General features: G+C 44.7%; 1 protein-coding gene across 4 annotated transcripts in view; it reads right to left on the bottom strand.

Moving 5' to 3' along the window:
- The window catches only part of RESF1 (retroelement silencing factor 1), a 34,061-nt gene that overhangs the window by 8,724 nt on the left and 16,350 nt on the right, over positions 1-8,987 (bottom strand). For 2 of the 4 annotated variants that reach the window (XM_035889056.1, XM_009649357.2), the window contains exon 2: positions 2,633-2,715. The gene's annotated coding sequence lies outside the window, so the exon portion shown is untranslated. Of the gene's footprint in view, positions 1-2,632; positions 2,716-6,862; positions 8,933-8,987 lie in introns of those variants that run through there. The other 2 variants (XM_035889057.1, XM_035889058.1) reach the window with 2 other exon arrangements.

The raw sequence follows: 8,987 nt of genomic DNA, 5'->3' as shown, positions 1-8,987 counted from the left end.
AGTTCCTCTCAGGACGGTCAAACCCACTGAGGACAGAACAAGTATCTCGCTTTGTGCAGGGTGTTAAGACAATTTCTCAACAAAATGTTTCAGGTCATTTCTCCCAGATCACCCAAGACTCCTGATTTTCTTTCATGGGCTCCTTTTTAAGTCTTTCCTGATCTCAAACTTAGGAATTAGAAGCATCATTCAGATCAGGAGAACAACTAGGATGATAAAGGGACTGGAGCACCTCTCCTACGAGGAAAGGCTGAGAGAGTTGGGCTTGTTCAGCCTGAAGAAAAGACTGAGAGGGGACCTTATCAACACGTACAAATATCTTAAGGGCGGAAGTCACAAGGATGGAAGCAGTCTGTTTGCAGTGGTGTCCAGCGACAGGACTAGGGACAATGGGTGCAAACTGAAACATAAGAGGTTTCAGTTGAATATGAGGAAAAACTTCTTTACTCTAAGGGTGACAGAGCACTGGAACAAGCTGCCCAGGGAGGTTGTGGAGCCTCCTTCTCTGGAGATATTCAAAGCCCGCCTGGACGAAGTCCTGTGTAGAATGCTCTAGGAGAGCCTGCTTTAGCAGGGGCGTTGGACTAGATGATCTCCCGAGGTCCCTTCCAACCCTTGCGATTCTGTGATTCTGTGATCTAGCCTGTAAGAGCCACAAAGTTAAAATTTTCCAGGTGTTGTATCAAGATTCAAAGATAGCTCTATCTTCCTTCACTCTCTCTTTTACTTTCTCTGCTCTCAAAGGACACCAATAACAAAAGAAAACAGGAAAACAAAGTCACATATGAAATGCAATAAGCAATGCTTACAGTGACATAGGAATCTTACATTAGAGAACAGGCTTTTGCATCCGAGCTAAAGATTTCAGATGCCTAATGTTACACTGGGCATTTCCTGAAAAATAATCAGGGGATATGTGCTGGTTTTGGCTGGGATAATTTTCTTCATAGTAGCTCATATGGGACTACGTTTTGGATTCGTGCTGAAAACAGCATTGATAACAGAGGGATGTTTTCGTTACTGCTGAGCAGGGCTTACACAGCGTCAGGGCCATTTCTGCTTCTCACCCCACCTCACCAGCGAGGACACTGGGCGTGCACAAGAACTTGGGAGGGGACACAGCTGGGACAGCTGACCAAAGGGGTAATGCACAGCATATGACATCGTGCTCAGCATATAAAGCTGGGAGAAGAGTAAGGAAGAGAGGGGACATTCAGAGTTATGGCTTTTGTCTTCCCAAGTAACTGTTACATGTAATGGAGCCCTGGAAGTGGGAAGCAGAGAATGAATTCCTTGTTTTGCTTTCCTTGTGTGCGTGGCTTTTGCTTTACCCTATTAAGTTGTCTTCATCTCAACCCATGAGTTTTCTCACTTTTACTCTCAGATTCTTTCCCCCCTCCCACGGGGGCGGGGGGGTGTGGGGTGGGTGGGTGATGGAGAGCGAGAACAGCTGGGCAGCGCATAGTTGCTGGCTGGTGTTAAACCACGAAAGGATAAAACAATCATGTCCTTGAATTAGATAACTGCTGAAGAAATTTAGGACATTTATACATTCCAGAAACATGACTGAGGTATGTAAACAAGACTAAGATGCCAACTAGTAGTTAATTGTAAAATCCTTGCTAAACAGCACAGCTCTTCAATGAATCTATCATGCAATTAAAATGCCTACACCTAGACTTCTCTACCAGATAGTTTAGGCACGTCTCTGTGTCTGGCCTCTGTTGTAATGTCCCTGAATCACTCTATGGAGATACCTCACATTCACCTCACAGAGAGATTTGAGGGTAATTTGGACCATCTATATAAAGACCAGTAAGTTCAACTGTTACAGGTTTCTATTCTAGGGGAAAAGGAACAATATATCCAAACAGTGGAAAGCTATGTTTCCTTCAGTTTTCTAATAGCCTTAATCTACAGAAAATACCTAAACTCATTTCTGATAGGAAAGACCTCAATTTTTATTGACAATGTTTGTTACAGGTTACCTCTTCTTCAAGGCCTTCCTCTAGGAAATACATACAGAGGAAAATAAATGAAGCCTAAAACACAGAATAAATTCTTACAGGCTTTTGATCTATTGGGTTGGGTAAGACATTCCAGTAAAGATTTAATACTTCATTCACAGAACACTGTAACTTAACATTAAAGTCTGTACACCTGTACGCTGGAGCCAGAAAACACCAACAGGGAAAACTTATGGAGAGTATGAGACTCAGCAATGTTGTATCAGACTTGTGAGAGGCAAACTAAGATCACAGTAACAGTTGACTCTTAGAGGGTACAGAAAGCACACCCCAAATCATCTCACTGTCACCAGTCAAGAGGATAGTAAGATACGCAGTAAAGACTCATGATGTTACATCCCTTGTCCTACATGTTGCTGGAAGAGAAAGTTAACATAAATGCAGCAGGAGAACGCAGAACCATGGTGTGGGAACAACTGTGCTGAGACTGGACAGTAACTCAATGGCCAACCCCGACCAAACATTTACCATTTCTGCAGAAAGCAGCTTGGCAGTAACCAAACTGCTAATTTAGTATTCACATATTCAGCATTTTGGTTAAATAGTAAATGCAACAATAGAGCAGGTAAGACACCTGCACGATGATCGTCAGGTAAACTACTCACCTGTCAATCGTTTTCTGTCATTCACCAGGGAACACGGACAACCAGTTCAAATGGAGTGAGCAACTGCAGAAAGCAACAGGTTGCTGAAATTAAAGGATACAAAAAGATAGCTCACCAACTGTGGGCTGAGACCAGTAGCAGAGGATCACAACACAACGCTCCCACCACTTGGAAAAATCAACAGTTAGGGAGGCAAACGCCCTTCTCCAGACTACGTCAACACGTAAGGATAGGTGTTCCTGGACCCCCCATGTCATGAGCATAGCCTCTTAAGAGCCAATACAAGGATCTTGCAGACTGTAACAGACTGGGAGAACTTATTCTGGGGTTGCTCCTATAGTCAACCCCTGACAAATGGGCTGGATAACAATACCTGGTAAGGTAAGAATGCAAGTGTGCATTCTGCATGTGTGTGCATGTGCCAAAGACTAGTTTATCTGGAAGGCATCTGCCCAAAACTGTTCCAAGTCAAAAGGGAAGATGGTCATCAACCACCAACTGACAGTGTTCAAGAAGAATACAATCATCACCTGGATTAAACAGTAACTGGGGAAGTTCAGACACTTTCAAAACAAAAAAGGATTCAATAGAAGTATAAAAGCAGTGTGAAATTTGTAATGAAGTATAAAAGCAGCATGAACTTTTTAACAAGAGGAAGACACCCTGGAGTAGTCAAGACCTGTATGACACTGCCCAAAGTCACCCTGCCAACATCACAACCTCCACCTGTACCAGACAAAGCATCCTCTCCATCAGATGCTGTAAGGAGCCGAGCCTGTACCCAGCTAGAGGACTGACAATGCAGGGTGCAACCAGTAGGGACCCACAGCTCAGCTATATGCATGCAGACTCATGGGATGCCTTCTCGCCAGCATGGGGATCAGCAGGTTATAGGGAATAGCAAATGCTTGCATAAAGCTGGAGCAACCCCGTCTCCCACAGACAGTGTGTGCAAGAAGGGGGCTTGTGCTTGTAAGCCATACATCAGGGAAAGGTGGAGAAGGAGGGAGGGATGCATGTCACAGAGAGAGAGAGAGATAAGAACTTCCTGGGATAAAAGGTGTTTAGAAACAGTGGGTGCTTCTAGAAGCTGTAGAAGCTTAGCATTTTTTGAGTATCACATTTTGTGGTTTATTTGTTATATTACCAACTTTCCTTCTGAAGATATAGTTGAGTGATTGCAATAAATTGCTTCAACCTTGAATAAACTACATGAACGGAATAGTTCTCTACTATAGTTTACCATAACCATACATTACTGTATTTGTGCAACTTTTTTTAATTGCAATTGTACACTGTAGTGCTTGGACTATAAAAAAAATTATCACTGTAATGTTTTGCATAGTCATGGTTTCTATCCTCCGCTAGGTAACACTGCTATACGTCGGCTCCTGCTAACAGACTGACCTTAAGCATGATTACTGGAAGGAAGTAAACAATATTCACCTGGAGATTAGTGACATCAGTAACCCGAAAGCACCACAAGGAAGTAACCAGGAACAGGAGATGAAAGGAATGATGTCAAATAAGGAGTATTTGACCAGGTGACCTATGTAACACTGGGACCAGGAGACTAGTAGTATAAATTCAGCACATAAAATCCAACTCTGTGGAAGATCCTTTGATCACTTTGGAGAAACAGCCACCAGTAGACCTCACTGCTTTCCAAAAGCATTGAAGTTTACTTCATCCAGGTCCACTGGCAAGGAGGAAGCTAGTGTTGTACCCCGATTTGAACTGTGGTCAGCAAAACCTCACATTTACCAGTGTGACAGCCAACACAGGGCTGGCCTCCCACCAGTTACCTATCAGGATAGGTCCATGGGAGGTTGACTCCTCTGGTGTCACTGTAGCAGGGCTTGTAGTATGTTGACCTCAGCCAGCAGGCAAGCACTCATGCAGCCACTCACTCACCACCAAGCAGGACAGGGGAGAAAACTGGAAGAACAAAAAGTGAGACAACTCAAGGGCCAAGATAAAGAGAGTTTAACAAGGAAAGGAAAGGGGAGGCGAGGGGGGGGAAAACAAGCAACACAAAGGAGATCACTCACCACTTCCCACAAGCAGACTAACGCCCAGCTACTCTCTGAACAACAGCCACCTTGGAAGCCAAAACCTCCCTTCTTCCTCCACCTGTTTTTGTTGGTGAGCATGAAGTTATACTGTATGGAATATCCCCTTTCACCAACCTGGGTCACCTGTCCTGCCTGTGTCCCCTCCCAGCCTCTTGCCCACTCTCACCCCCACTCGCTGGGGGGACAGAGTAGGGAAGAGGAGGCCTTGATGCTGCGCAAGCACTGCTCAGCAATCACCAAAACACTGGTGAGTTACCAACACTGTTTTAGCCACAGATCCAAAACCCAGTACCGTACAGCTGCTGTGAAGAAAATTAACTCCATCCCAACCACACCCAGTACAGGGCTTCAAACAACACTGAACTGTAAAAGCTCATGGCTGATATGCTTTATTTTGAACCACTGTTTTATTAGTTTTAGATAACAGATACTTGAATTAAGGGCTCATCATCTTCCCTGGCATAACCACTTCCATGCTAATCAATCAACTGTCCCAGCAAACCGTGATGAAATTCAGCATGCTGAAGGCATTAAAGCTATCAACCACTACAAATTGATCCTTGTGCTCCTGTGCCATGGCTGCCCTGGGCCAAGCTGGTGGAGAACACAGACAGCACTGAGGCTGTCCTACAACAATCTCCGCACACCACACAAGTATAAATAAATTCATCAGGGACATAAATAGTCAGGAAGTAGTGCATGGTGAAGAAAGCAATGTGAATAAAAGTAGTTCATCTGCCTCAAGTTTGCAAGACTATGATTTACATGTACCGGTTAACTAATAAACATACTACTACTTTCCATTTAGGTATTAGCCTTGTCTGTTTGGCTAAGTACAGAGTGACCTAAGCTTGCTCTGTGTTTTTAGCTGACCAAAGAAGTTCCGGCTTGAGCCTGGAGGTAACCACACATGGCACCACATTCAAGCCAGTATGCTTTGCTAATAATGTGCTATGCATTTCACTTATACGTGGGAATTTAAGTTAAAACCATGTTTGAGCTCCCACTTTTATTTTTTTAAATCAAACTAGACATAAAAGTTTATTTATATACACATATAAAACCCTAAGAATATAAACTAAGCATCCTCAACTTAACCGAGAGTATCTTCAGCTTTACTTTTCTGAATTTCCTCATGTAAGCATTTTACCTGAACACCCAGTGCAATGGCATTAAAAAGCAAGTCTCTCTCTAGGCACTACTCTTACAGGCAGGGCTTGTGCATGTGACTAAGGGCCACATGTACACTCAGAGAGTGCAAAATGAAACTGGTGTGAGGAAATTACCTCAAATGGTATTGTCACGGTCAGACACTCTGCTGCTATCTACCCCTTGAAAGAATAAGGTTCTGAGGCACAAAGTGAAGTTTATTAGGATAAGGCACTCATTAAGTAGGTAACAATTGCAATACTCTGGGAGTGAGGGCTATCCTGCTCCTATTCCAAATTTCTTATAATCTACCTAATAGGTACCATTTAATTCCCAGGGAAGTATCCTCATCTGGAGTCCCAAGTAAGGGGAGATCACCAAGACACAGGCCAGCTGTTCCTCAGGAGCACTTGGGCTCTCAGGGAGCAGTTTACACCCCTCTCCTCAGTGCTTCCTGCAATCACCACCTAGCAGTGCCATTTCACTGTTGCCAGGCGAGTCTGGGGCCCTACTCAGCCTGGATCATCTCCTCACAGGTGCCTACACATTTGGGATCTCCAAGGTCCTGGGTAGCAAGCGCACAGGCTTAAGGACCAAATTCCCAGTGAGACACACAAATCATGAGTCAAATTCAGAGTCTTATTTGACAGAAAATAAAATACAGGAACATGAATGTACAAGCATACACAGTTTGCTACAGGGTTCCTTAAAAATTGTTGCTGGCACATCAGGAATTATACTAAAGATGATTCATATTTTAGTCAGCCCTTTGAATTTAAGAGTTGCTAACTTAACACCAAACAGCTACTATATCCCTAGGAACTGCCCTGGCAAAGCGCCCCCGAACCTGGCAGATTATCCAATTCCAATCTAAAGAAACTTAGAGCAAGGAGGAATGACTAAAGATGGAAGTCTCTGAGCATTCTGTAAAGAGAAAGAAAGTGAGTGAGGGTGAGAGCAAGGCAGCTTCACTTTCTCATCTGAGTAAACTGAGGACAATTTATACCTGTCCTTACGTTTGTAGCGAGCGGAGTCAGGGTCCCTGGTGTCGGATGCAGACATGCCTGCTCTGCTTCCAACCTTCCGCTAGTTACACTGATTCTTACAGAGTCTTTCCAGATCACATGCCTTAACAGAAAGAGGCCCTCCACTTGGAAGCGATGTTTGGGGCAGCACCAGCAGAGAATCGGGGTTGCTGGGAATCCTGGGCTGAGTCGGGGGTGGCAGGTGGCTGCTTCTCCTGGGAACAAAAGGCAGAGACCAGAGAGCCATCCCCTTGGAAAGGCCACCCACGGCAGGGCCAGCAGCAGCTAGCAGCTCCTTCAGCAGCCAACAGCTCTTCCTACCTCACCCCAGGCACTTGGCCCCTGTGGTACCACACCTGGAGGGGGAACCGCTCCCATGCCCATCACAGGGCCTGGGAGCCCTGAGCTGTCACAGCAGAAGGTCCAACAGGTTCAGAAGCACCTGAGCCTGGCTGTCCATCCAGCCCACTGACTTCTCTTTATTGCCAGCAGCTCCTGCCCACTCACCCTCAGCCATGGCTGGGCAACCCTTCCCATTTAAATCTGGCTGCTTTGGATCTGACCTTCTGTGAGTCAGCGGATTGCCTGGGAGCAAGCTGGAGCTCTGCACAAACCCTCACAAAACATACAAGACTAACAACATCTACAATGCAGTTAGTGCATCACTTTCCCATCTTCCCACCAGAACTCTGCAGTACAACCAGGAGAGAGATCAGTTCTCTGGGGCAACATCCAGTTTTAGCGTACAGACTCCTTCCACATCTCTGCTTTTTCAGTTTCAGTCATTTGAGATTTCACAACTTCTGAAAAGAACACAATATTTCCATTCCAAAGAGAAACCTATAGACAAAGAGACTCCATGACCAAACTCTTCTCTGCATCTGACACCCTTGGTGGGGGGTGTGTGGCACAGACATCAGTCCTGGCATTTCACAGCCAGGACATGACCACCACACCTTCACTTGCTGAGTCATGAAAGGAAGGGCTGTCACAAAAGGAAGGGCTGGAAATGTGCAGTTAGTATTGTACTATACAGTATTTTTGAGCACACAAAGGAAAGAAACGGCACAGAAGGGAGGAGATGTGGGATGCGATGCCTGGCTAGCAAGTCCAGACAGTGCTTCCATGACTCAACAATAAAAGTGGGACAGTCTGACCAGAAAATTTTTCATTCCCCAGGCCCCTCGGCTGGTCAAGTCGCTCATCTGAAGAAGCCCTACCCTGCTTTCTGCCTAATAACCATGCTCATGCTGTCAGCGAAATCAGTAACACCAGTGTAGTGTTAAAAGGCAGGCATTCTTTATTCACAGCACCGGATGCACAGAGGATCGCTCCACCTAACATGCGTGCCTTACACCTGTTCCATATGATTTTATATAGATCAAGTATATACATATTTATTCTATTCATACATATTCAATGATACTCTTTGGTGATTGGTACAAATTTGCTTGCTTCACATGTAAATTACTGCGAAGACTCAGTTGTCCTTTTCTGTTGTTCTCTTTGAGTAGGTGGTATCACTTGGGTAGGTGGTCCGTGAGTCGGTGGTCGTGATCTCCCCCTGCCGGAATTACCTTTTACCTACTTGGATCTTAATCTTGGCGGTCCTGGCCAGTTTTCTCAGTCCACTACACGGAATCATACTCCATCATCCTCTTCTGACAGAAACACATTGTCTATTGTTTCGTTTGCATTAATGATTACCTAAAGACTACTAAAGTACAGATCAAAGAATACACTGATTCATATACTCAATGTTCCCAGACTTATTGTCCAGTTGGATAGGGCAGTACAAGAAGTATAGCAGCATCCATGGTTGGCCGATTCCATCACCCTGGTTTCAATGCAAGTCTTTGCAGACCCCAATAATAAGTTTTGGATTAAGCTGGATTTACTGACATGAGTTTAGTCCAGTATTAGCGAATTACTGGATTTACTGTCATTTTGACCTAGGTAAGTGTACTACTGATTGATATTTGTTACAGTACTGTTATTTTGACATAAACTGTTTAGCCCTAGAGCTGTTGGTCTGGTGTCCGTTACCATATCCTGAATCCATAACCCTATTAGGCTGCCTCAAGCCCCTCCACACTCCGATGTCAG

The sequence above is a fragment of the Egretta garzetta genome, unplaced genomic scaffold (genome assembly GCF_000687185.1).
Source record: "Egretta garzetta isolate BGI_Z169 unplaced genomic scaffold, ASM68718v1 scaffold352, whole genome shotgun sequence".
Taxonomy (NCBI): Eukaryota; Metazoa; Chordata; class Aves; order Pelecaniformes; family Ardeidae; genus Egretta; species Egretta garzetta.
Note: the sequence above shows the minus strand (reverse complement) of the source record. Positions and strands in the feature narration are given on the sequence as shown.